Source organism: Triticum urartu, chromosome 3, assembly GCF_003073215.2.
Source record: "Triticum urartu cultivar G1812 chromosome 3, Tu2.1, whole genome shotgun sequence".
Taxonomy (NCBI): Eukaryota; Viridiplantae; Streptophyta; class Magnoliopsida; order Poales; family Poaceae; genus Triticum; species Triticum urartu.
Genome location: NC_053024.1, coordinates 743,551,864 through 743,564,246, shown reverse-complemented (window position 1 = coordinate 743,564,246; position 12,383 = coordinate 743,551,864). Strand labels below are relative to the sequence as shown.

At 46.1% G+C, this 12,383-nt stretch overlaps 1 pseudogene; it reads right to left on the bottom strand.

The window, feature by feature from the left end:
- Nucleotides 1–1,455: 1,455 nt before the first annotated feature.
- Nucleotides 1,456–12,383, bottom strand: part of LOC125547414 — a 37,735-nt pseudogene continuing 26,807 nt past the window's right edge.

Sequence of the window (12,383 nt, the reverse complement as noted above, 5' to 3'; positions counted from 1 at the left end):
TGGACATGCAACCGCCTCCCCCTGCTTCTCCCGTCATGTAAACAACCCCTTCCATTGCATGGCCCAACCTATTTTTTTAACACACGCCAAACAAAAGTTAATAAAAAGAGGGTGGTATCGTGACAGAAATTAATAAGAAACACAAGGATCAAAAAATGAAAAAATGGGAAAAGGCGGCTAAGTTACCTTATGTTTTTTTAACTCCTCCCATACATACATGTTGAATAACACACACCACACATTAACTCCTCCCATACATACATGTTAAAAAATGAATAATACAGTAACTAATGATTAAGTAGAAGACCGGCATGGTAAATGTAAATAAATGCGGCCTTCAAAAAGGCCCAAAACAACGACCAAAAAACAAAAAGGAAAAGGAAAATAATTGCGGCAATCGTGCCACTAGAAATGTGCAGCTGGTGCGCTAAAATATTAAAAAAATACATCACAAAATACTACAAAATGAAAATAATGACTTACTGGAAATTTGTTTAACTCACGTTGCACATTGAAAAAGATAGTGCAACTAGACAATAAAGAAAAGTTAAAATCAAAAACAAGAATAAAGAAGCAATTGTTGATGATATTTTTAGTAGATACATAAAATTATGAAGAAAGAAATAAAAATAGAAGTGGAATAAACACATAGATTAGGCAACAACAAAAAAGCAGACTTTTTCAATTAAAAAGGATGGCCACTTGCACACAAGGAAAAACACCCATACTACAAAGGGAGTATGAAGACAGGAGTGTATGTGACAGGACCCCTTCCCCTCCCTAATTCACGGACAGTAATGGTGACAGCTTCCCCTTCTCTCTCTTCAATTGTAAAAGTTTACAAAAGAAAGAAAAAGGATAAAAAGCAAACAACGAGAAAAGTGCCGAACACCAGCCCAGCCCATGATAAAACCCCCTGCGGCCCTGCCCCTGCCATGCTTTAATAGCCCAACGAAAGGAGTCGAGACCAAACAACAAAACGAACAGGAAAACAGGCCAGACTCACGCTTTAATAGGCCGAATTGAGTCAAGGACACTGTACTGCGCAAATCTTGAAGCAAAAACGATCCAAAGGTTGAGGCGTCGACTGAGACAGTCTCAGTCGACTGATTTTTAGCAGCTCCGTTTGGTTAATGCCTACCGATTAGTTCACCATTTGGTCTGAAACAGTACCTCTCAAGAACATGACCCATGTGAATTCAATTCATAATTGAGCACATTATTCGTAGATTTGGTATTCCTCATACACTTTAATTTACTATGGATAGTCCATCCATTATTACTAGAAAGAAAAAACATGAGGTAACCACGGTACTTGGCACTTAGACAGACGAATTATTAAGAAGGTGGTAGATATTGGTAAGTTAAGTTAATTATTGACCATGCAACTAAAATGTAGAAAAGGGCGGCTTGGACTAGCAACATGTTGGCAACATAAATGTACATACTAGTGCGTCATTCGCCGAGCTGTTTTCCAAGATTATCCACATCCAACAGAAACTGGTAAAATGCCGCCCACGACGAGCCCCCTTCTTGCAGGGCCGCCACATCATCTTCCCTGCGAGCAGCCACCCGGGCCCTGAGTTGCCTCCCTTCCTCGCCCTCAATCACCAGCCGCACCTTGGCCTCCACATCGTCTGCTTTGACAAAACCTGTCATGTATCCCTCCAGCTCCAGAGCGACGCCTATGTCCTCTGTCATAGACAACTTGTTCATCTTTTGCTCAGTCCAACGACAGACACAACATGGGCATCCCAGCCACAATGGCCTCCAGCGCCGAGTTCCATCCGCAGTGCGTGACAAATGTGCCAGTGGCCCGATGGCCGAGCACGTCCATCTGCGGCACCCACGACTTGACGACCAGGCCCTAGCCATTGGTCCGCTCTAAGAAACCTTGAGGCAGAAGTGCGTCAAGTTCCGGCTCGGGGCGCACTTCCAAGTATTGGGTTTTCGCTTCCCGCAGGCATGTGCATGGATCATAGGAATTGCTGCCCTGACCTCTCCAAGCCAACAGCTATCTTCTTGAGCTAATCCGCCGAGAGCACGCCCATGCTCCCGAAATAGAGGAACACAATGCCGCGGTCTGGCTGTGCATCGAGCCACTCGAGGCATTCGTTCTAGATCAGAAGCAGTATCCTTTTGGGAACACAGAGTGGGCCCCTGGGAGACTACACCGCACGACTCTCCAACAACTCGAACGTGTTCAGCAGGACGCCCATTGTCTCTGTGTTGAGCTTCCAAATGTTCATCATTGCCTTGCACATCTCATCTTTGGGGTGCTCCAGCAGTTCCTTGATGAGATGAGACACTAGCATCGGCGGAACATCGACGAAATTGAGTGGTGTGTCCCCGAGTTCCTTCAAGCCAGTCTGCCTGCCAGCAATCAGTGTCGGGAGCTGGGTTAGGGCTGACAGGCACGAGGCGCTCCATGCGAAGAACGTGTAGACCAGGACGCTGAGATTCATGCAAATGTTGGTGGCATCAATGCAGAACATGTCGAGGAGAACAGAGTGCAATCTTTTCCGTTCGATGGCTCGGAGGAATGCTTCGATCTGCTCATTACAATCGTGCAAGAGCTAGAGAATGAGTAAGAAAGGGTGCTTTACGGAGGCGGCAAAGCCTGGAGCATGGATGGATAGGAGCAGTAGCGAATCTAGAACTTAATTGTAGGGCAGGCTCAAACAAGCGAGAGGCACTGAGATGGGCCAAAATGCAGTCGATTTACTGGGTTAAGCCCTGTACCATGAGCAGTAAAGCCTAATTGATCCGGTTGGAGGGCAGGCTCAAGCCTGTTAAAGCCTATACAGTAGATTCGCCCCTGGATAGGAGGACATGGAAGGAGATGGACGGATTGGAGGAAGCAATGCGCTCGATGGTGGTTGCGCCGGAGACTGGCAACTTAAAGGGCGGCTTGACGAGCACCACGGTGACGTCGTAGCCATTCTTGAGAAAGACGTTGGTGAGCTCTGTCATGGGGCCAACATGACCGACACCGGCGCCACGGTACAGCACCACGGTCTGCTTCTTCTTGACTTCATAAATGTTCTGGAGGTGGCACTGGCACTGGCGAGGTAGAAGATATCCGGATATACTATATAGAGGAACGTGGAAATTCCTTTTGTTAGGAACCGGCAGTTGGGCTACCTTATAATATAATAATAAGGAGAAAAAAATACAAATGTTACGGTACACGGTGTGGGGTTAGGGTGACCCGCACCAAGAAAATAAAAGGATCAGTCTGGCACAGGTTCCGGTGAGTTCTCTATATCAGAAAGCCAATGAGCAGATAGAAGGAAGAGAGATGTCTTGATTGATGAGATGGAGGATAGAAAGCAAATGCTGCTCGAACACACGCATGTTCCATTCCTTCCAGATGTTCTAAGCTGTGTAGATGGCCGCCTTCTTAGCCGTTCCTTGAAGACACGAAGTCAAGTCATCCCACCAATGCTTAATAGACACAGCAATCTGAGGGTTAGTTGCAAGAATGGGCATGCCCAGGTCATTCCCCACCATAGTCCATATTGTACGAGCAAACGGGCAAGCTAGGATGAGATGGGTGAGCACTGCTACGCAGACGATAGCATGCAGATGATTTTGGGACGACAAGCCAATCAAGCCGTCCATGTATAGCAACAAAAGGTATCACATCCCTTGATGGACCATCGTCTGACGGTCGTGCATACTATTCGTCGTGTGTACATCAATTCCAAGATGGGTGGGCGTCTCATCCTCCTGGCCACAAAGGCTGCACATGTCATCATGAGGTATTCCATGGACAGCCAGGTTATTTCCTGTGAGGATACACCCTGTAGCCAAAGCCACATGAAAAATTTGAACCTGGCTTCCACCTTTATTGCCCACATCTTATCAAACTGAAATGGAGAGACAGAGCCAACGAACTGACATTGGTACACAGAGGACGCGGAGTAGGACTTGGAGCTGTTCCAGACCTAGGAGATGGAGTCAGAAGCTAGTGGATCCAGGGTTACCTGTTGCACCGAGTCCAGAGGTCAGCAAACTGTCAGAGTTGCGTAATCCCGGAAATCAAATGGAGGCCCAGCATTCATTTGTTGTTGGAGACTGCATCATGGACAGAGACGTTTTGCGGGAGCAGAGCTCGAAGACATCCGGAGCAAGGAGCCGCGGCACATTTCCATCGAGCCAACGATCTGTTTGGAGCTTTTCCACGAAATAGCTCCCCCAGCGAGGGTGAATACGTATCCTCACGTGGATTTTCTATCATCTCTGTCCCTCGTAAAATCTGCGTCTGAATACCCTTTTATCTCTAGGGAATCACTTCTCCTATATATTAGCATGTAGTCCTTCATGCCTTGCGCATAACGCGATGCTTTCTTTACCACCTTCTAGTGCTCTATGCCTAGAATCTCTTGATATCTACCGAGTACCCCGGTTATAAAAGCTAAGCCAGGGCGAGTGCACACTTGTGCATACTGTAAGCTGCCAACAGTCGAAGCATATGGTACTGCTTTCATTTGATCGATCTCGTACTGGTTCTTGGGACATTGGAATTTCCCAAAACTATCGTCCTTGACTATAGGAGCAGGTGTGGCTTTACTCGCATGCATATTATACTTTTTAAGAACCTTTTCTAAATATGCTTTCAGCAATAGTCCTAAAACTCCATTGTTCCTATCTCGGTGAATTTCTATGCCCAAAACATATGATGCTTCACCAAGATCTGTTATGTCAAAATTTGAGGATAAGAACTTCTTTGTTTCTTGTAGTAGACTAACATCACTGCTAGCAAGCAGGATATCATCCACATACAAGATTAGAAAAATATATCTCCCATTTTTAAACTTTGCATAAATACAGTTATCCTCAATATTTTCCTTAAATCCAAAACTTTTAATCGTTTGATTAATCTTTAAATACCACTGCCTAGAGGCTTGCTTTAATCCATAAATGGATTTCTTGAGGTGGCATCCCATATTTTCCTTGCCTTCCATGGTAAAACCCTTGGGTTGTTTCATGTAGACATTTTCTTTCAAATCCCCGTTGAGAAATGATGTCTTTACATCCATTTGATGTAACTCTAAATCAAAATGGGCAACTAATGCCATTATGATTCTGAAGGATTCCTTACATGAGACTGGAGAAAATATCTCATTGTAATCTATCCCTTCTCTTTCTATAAATCCTTTTGCCACAAGTCTTGCTTTATACTTTTCTACATTCCCTTTGGAGTCATACTTAGGTTTGTAGACCCATTTGCAGCCTATTTTTTTGGCTCCTTTAGGAATTTTCTCAAAGTCCCAAACATCTTTGGAACTCATCGATTTCATCTCGTCTTCCATTGCCTTCATCCACTTCGAGATGGGATCTTTTTCTGTATGAACTATTCCATGTTATAAACTTTATAATCAGTAGAAATAGCTAACTTTTTGTGTCTTGTAGACCTTCTAAGGGCCTCAGTTTCTAGCACATTCTGTGCCTCAACTTCTAGCACTTCTTCTATAATTTGCTGCTACACCTCCCTTTCATGCTCAACAACGGGTTCAGTCGGCTCCTGATGGACAGATTTTGGGTGTGCCCCCATAGTTGTCATGGGTGGAGTTGCAACTGGTAGTGAGAAAAATGGCTCCTGAATCATCGGATTAGGTGCATGCACCCTCTTATCCTCAAAATCAATTTTCCGAGCTACCAAGCTCCCCCTCATCATTTCGTCCTTTAAGAAGACTGCGTGTCTTGTTTCTATAAACTTTGTATATCTGTCTGGACAGTAGAAACGAAAACTCTTTGATCTGTCTGGATAGCCAATGAAGTGGCAACTCACTATTTTGGGATCTAGCTTTGCAATGTTTGGATTAAACATTTTGGCCTCAGCAGGGCACCCCCACACCCTGAAGTGTTGTAGGGAGGGCACTCTTCTCGTCAATAGCTCGTACGGTGTTTTGGGCACCAACTTTCTTGGTACTCTGTTGAGAATGTGAATGGCGTTTTTAAGCGCCCCCATCCATAATCCCAATGGAAAGGTGGAGTAACTCATCATGCTGCACACCATATCCATAAGTGTACGGTTGCGCCTTTCAGCTACTCCATTTTGCTGAGGCTCGCCCGGCATTGAATACTTGGCTACTATGCCAGTCTCCTGCAAGAACTTTGCAAAAGGTCCAGGGACTTGGCCATATGGAGTGTGCCGACCGTAGTACTATCCCCCATGGTCGGATCTTATTATCTTTATTCTTTTATCATGCTGATTTTCAACTTCAGCTTTGAATATTTTAAATTTATCCAACGCTTCAGATCTTTCTTTGATTGGATAAATATATCCATAGCGAGAGTAGTCATCTGTAAATGTTATGAACGAGTCATATCCATCCACACTTTTCACCGGAAATGGCCCACAAATGTCAGTGTGAATGATTTCTAGTGTGCCTGTGCTATGGATTGCACCTTTTTTTGTTGTTTTATATACTTTCCTTTAATGCAATCTATGCATTGTTCTAAGTCTGAGAATTCTAACGGAGGAAGAATTTCACTTTTGACTAATCTTTCTGTTCTCCCCTTGGAAATATGGCCCAAGCGACAGTGCCATAATTTCCATGAGTCGAATGTTCTCTTTCTTTTATTTTGTTCTTTATTCGACGCGGAAACATGTTCTTTCACATTGTATACAGAATAAACTTTTTCACAAAGTTATAACAAATAAAGCTCATTGTGTAGTAAAGCATCACCCACATAAGCATTTTTTAACCATATGGCACACTTGCCATGTCCAAAATAACATTCATAATTATCTTTGTCCAAACAAGAAACACTAATTAAGTTTCTATGACATGACGGAAAAAATAAAACATCTCTAAGTAGAAGATTGAATCCATCAGCTAACTCCAATGAGATATCACCAACAACTTCAACTTCTGCTTCAACTCCGTTTGCCACTTCAATGTGTCTTTCACTTCTTTGCGTAATCCACGTCGAATGGAATCCCTGTAAAGAATTTGCAACATGAACAGTTGCTCCTGAGTCAATCCACCAAGTGGATTTTGAAAACTGTGTATACAAGGATTCATTTACATAGGAAACTTTGTTTTTACCTCTTTTTGCCATGATTGACTTCAGCCAATCAGGGCAGTCTTTCTTGTAATGCCTGGTCTTCTTACAGTGGAGACAAGTGTCTTTGTCCACTGGGAAAGGCTATTGGTGGCGTTGATGCTGATAGGGAGCTTTTCCTTGTGGCTTTGAAGGGGAACTTTTGCTGTATTGATTGTAATTCTTTTTCTTGTGATCCTTCACATAGTTGAGTGAACCACCATGTGAGGCTTTGAGTCTGTCCTCTTCTTGGACACACATTGCTATTGTCTTTTCATTGTCCCATGTCCAGGTGACATATTGTAGTCTACAACAAAAGTTTCAATCTCCTTTGCCAGTGAAGCCATGACCAGGTGGACCAGGAGCTTCTGTTTGATCTCTAGATCCGCATCCATGGGCTTGAGCTTTGCTGCCATATTGCTCATTGTCGGTGTCAAAACCGGCGGATATCGGGTAGGGGGTCCCGAACTGTGTGTCTAAGGGTGATGGTAATAGGAGACGAGGGACACGATGTTTACCCAGGTTTGGACCCTCTCTATGGAGGTAACACCCTACTTCCTGCTTGATTGATCTTGATGAATATGAGTATTACAAGAGTTGATCTACCACGAGATTGTAATGGCTAAAACCCTAGAAGTATATTCTGTATGACTATGATGATGATTGTATATGTTGCCTCTACGGACTAAGCCCTCCGGTTTATAGACACCGGAGGGATCTAGGGTTACATAAGTTCGGTTACACAGACATGAATCTTCATATCATGGATGCCAAGCTTGCCTTCCACGCCAAGGAGAGTCCCATCCGGACACAGGTAGAGTCTTCGATCCTTGTATCTTCACAGCCCATCAGTCCGGCCCATGGCTAACAGGCCGGACGCCCGAGGACCCCTTAGTCCAGGACTCCCTCAGTAGCCCCCGAACTAGACTTCAATGACAAGGTGTCCGGCGCGCAGATTGACTTCGGCATTGCAAGGTGGGTTCCTCCTCCGATGACTTCAAAGTGATATATTCGGCCATCCATTTAATGTCGCACCCCTCGGCTTCTGTGTATCAACAACTTCAGCCTCCACGTGTCAAGAGAATGCAAGAGGTCAGGGTATTTTTACACTTAACACCCCGGCCACGCGAGGAAGAGCGTCTATTTAAAGAGATTGGATCTCAGATCCATTCGGCATCACACGGAAAAATCCTTAGAGATAGCTAGGAGAGACCACTCCAACATGGCTAGCGTTCCCAGCTCCTCCTCCCGTCCCTGCGGCTCAAAAAAAGCGAGTGGGAGAGGTGCTCCGTTCCCCATAATCAGCTGGAGAAGCTACAAACGCAGGGATTTCTTCCTCCTCCGGATTTGGTCCCTGTTAGAGCAGGGTTGACCTTCTTTAATGGCGAGGCCCAAGCGGAGAATTTCCCCAATCCATCTGAGGGAGAACGAGTGTGTTTCGTCCCCTACCTGCTAAGAGGCATCGGGTTTCCAATTCATCCGTTCCTCAGAGGGCTTCTGGAGTACTATGGGTTGTGAGGCCCATTTTGAATCCTAGAGAAAGCTATTCTGTCTCTTCCCGCACAACCACGAGGGATGAATATTCGAAGTGGGTGGATCCGAAATATGGCGCATCGCCGAGACCGGATACCTATCCGGCACACCGAAGAAGGCATCCGAAGAGTGGCCTTCCGAATGGTTCTACATCGGGCATATCGCACTCCCAGACCCAGTTCGGAGGGGTCTTCCCGAGTTCACAAGCGTTCCTTTGAAGAAATGACACAGCTGGCGCCCTCGGAGCCTCGAGGAGGAAGACAGTGCGGATGTTCGTCAACTCATGAGCAAGACAAGGACACTCGCTCAGTCCGGATTATCAATAGTCGAAGCAATACCAACCTCCATAGTACAGGTAGTTCAGCCACTCCAATACAGAGGGCTTCCCATGTGGCACAACAATGGGGACGATAATGCCTCCCGCTGCAGCAGGAAGGGTCCGAACACCCCCGCCGCTCTAGTTAAAATATTGGCCGAACTGTTCAAAGGGGAGGAAGAGGAATTTCTGCGTATGAAGTGTAGAGATGGATTTTCCATGTACAGTCCTCCTAGCTGGGTAAGTCCCAACTCCTCTGCTCTACGCACTCCACTCCCCGAGCTATCTTCAATGAAAATTAATCCGTCCATTTATGACAGCACTGGTGAAAGATTTCTGAAGGGCTTCACAACCCCGCCCCACAGCCCGAGGGCCACAATCGGGACCTTGACCACGGATTTGAAGAGGATCCGAATATATTCGTGGTGCTCGAGGACGGGGTGAGGGAGTCCTGGATTAGGGGGTATCCGGATAGCCATACTATACCTTCGGCCAGACTCCTGGACTATAAAGATACAAGATTGAAGACTTCGTCCCGTGTCCGGAAGGGACTTTCCTTGGCGTGGAAGGCAAGCTTGGCGATACGGATATGTAGATCTCCTACCATTGTAACCGACTCTGTGTAACCCTAGCCCTCTCCGGTGTCTATATAAACCGGAGGGTTTTAGTCCGTAGGACGAACAACAATGATACCATAGGCTAGCTTCTAGGGTTTAGCCTCCTTGATCTCGTGGTCGATCTACTCTTGTACTACCCATATCATCAATATTAATCAAGAAGGAGTAGGGTTTTACCTCCATCGAGAGGGCCCGAACCTGGGTAAAAACATCGTGTCCCTTGTCTCCTGTTACCATCCGCCTAGACGCATAGTTCGGGACCACCTACCCGAGATCCGCCGGTTTTGACACCGACAATGACCTCTCGGGTCATCGAAAATCCCCTTCGCATTGACCCCGAACACTCCAAGCAGATGGATCCGGTGGAGCTTTCGTCCTTGAACGAGCTCTTAGATCGCATAGATGCCCTGGGGGTCGCTACAGACTACGATCGAACTGGGCTTAAACCAGATCAGAGAGAAATCAAAGCTCCACCGATCACCCACCAGATAGCGGTAGTAGAGGAGCGGGATGACAACTCTTCCCCCATACTGAGGACGGACTATGTCCGGATCTCCAACCTCGAAGAGCCGGACACCCACCTGTGAAGAGACGCATCTTGTCCTCCGAACATAGAATCGGACGACAAGCCTAAAAAATCCGTTGATATCCCGGAGCCTGGACTGTTGAGTCCGGAAGATCTTCAGACTCCGGATCCAAAACTAGGTCAAGGTTCAGATTTAAATCCACCCACCCACCCGGACATAAGCGCTCTCATGAGCATACAACAGTAGTCTCAGGAAATGGTCCATCACTTCTGGGCCAGATTCCTTCTTGTCAAAGACAAGATTAAGGATTACCGCGACGAAGACGCGATCTCGGCATTCTGCACACCAATTGCACGGACGGGAGAATCCTCAGTGCCATCAACCACCGTCGCATATTACACTTCGCTGACTTGGCTACTATAGTACAAAAGTACAGCGCAATGGAAAGCGCCTGGAAAACTCAGGCATCCCATTGGGAACCATCGGTCCCCACTCAACCCCTCGTTCAGGCGAAAAGGGCACACCCTAATGGTACACCCGGTCCAATAGTAAAGAAATACAAGCTAATTACAGGGCGCGGAATGGTTCTGGAAGGATGGTTCGATGGGCCATGGAAAATACACACAACACCGGATAACATACCTACCCATAGCCTTAGAGCATGTTGGATACTCAGGCAAGTGGCCAAGAGCGGCGAGGACATCCTCACCAAGAATACCCCAGAACGACACACCCAGAAGATGACGACCTCAAAGTATTGACTGTCTTCGGGACATTCGCTTCAAAGAATAGGCGCAAAAGGGAACTCCGCGAACTCGCCGTAGTCTGCCAAATCACAGCAATAAACCCCTGGAACGACACGACTATAACTTTTAATGCAAGTGAAGAACCAAAATACAGGACAGTACGAGCACCAGCCACCTAGGTCCTCAGTCCAATCGTGGATGGCTTTCGGCTTACCGAGGTTCTCATGGACGGCGGCAGCGGACTAAACCTCATCTACGAGGATACACTCCACAAAATGGAAATAGACAGGAGCCGTGATCCGTCTCCAACGTAGCTATAATTTTTGATTGCTCCATGCTATATTATCTACTGTTTTGGACAATATTGGGCTTTATTATCCACTTTTATATTATTTTTGGGACTAACCTATTGACCATAGGCCCAGCCCAGGATTGCTGTTTTTTGCCTATTTCATTGTTTTGAAGAAAAGGAATATCACATGGAGTCAAAACGGAATGAAATCAACTAGAGAAGTTATTTTTAGAAGGAAAGCTACCGGAAAATCTTGGAGTGCATGTCAGGAAAGGAACGAGGGAGCCACGAGGGTGGGGGGCGCGCCCCCTGCCTCGTGAGCCCCCCGAAGCTCTACCGACGTACTCCTTTCACCCATATATACCCACGTACCCTAAAACTTCCGAAGACGAGAATAGATCGGGAGTTCCGCCGCCGCAAGCCTCTGTAGCCAGCAAAAGTCAATCGGGACCCTGTTCCGGCACCCTGCCGGAGGGGGGAACCCTCACCGGTGGCCATCTTCATCATCCCGGCGCTCTCCATGATGAGGAGGGAGTAGTTCACCCTCGGGGCTGAGGGTATGTACCAGTAGCTATGTGTTTGATCTCTCTCTCTCGTGTTCTTGATTTGGCACGATCTTGATGTATCGCGAGCTTTGCTATTATAGTTGGATCTTATGTTTCTTCTCCCCCTCTACTCTCTTGTAATGGATTGAGTTTTCCCTTTGAAGTAAACCTATCGGATTGAGTCTTTATTGACTTGAGAACACTTGATGTATGTCTTGCCGTGCATATCTGTGGTGACAATGGGATACCATGTGATTCACTTGATGTATATTTTGGTGATCAACTTGCGGGTTCCGCCCATGAACCTATGAATAGGGGTTGGCACACGTTTTCGTCTTGATTCTCCAGTCGAATCTTTGGGGCACTCTTTGAAGTACTTTGTGTTGGTTTGAATAGATGAATCTGAGATTGTGTGATGCATATCGTATAATCATACCCACGGATACTTGAGCTGGCATTGGAGTATCTAGGTGACATTAGGGTTTTGGTGATATGTATCTTAAGGTGTTATTCTAGTACGAACTCTAGGGCTGTTTGTGACACTTATAGGAATAGCCCAACGGATTGATTGGAAAGAATAACTTTGAGGTGGTTTCGTACCCTACCATAATCTCTTCGTTTGTTCTCCGCTATTAGTGTCTTTGGAGTGACTCTTTGTTGCATGTTGAGGGATGATGTCTACTACGCAACCTTCTTCTTGTAGACGTTGTTGGGCCTCCAAGTGCAGAGGTTTGTAGGACAGTAGCAAATT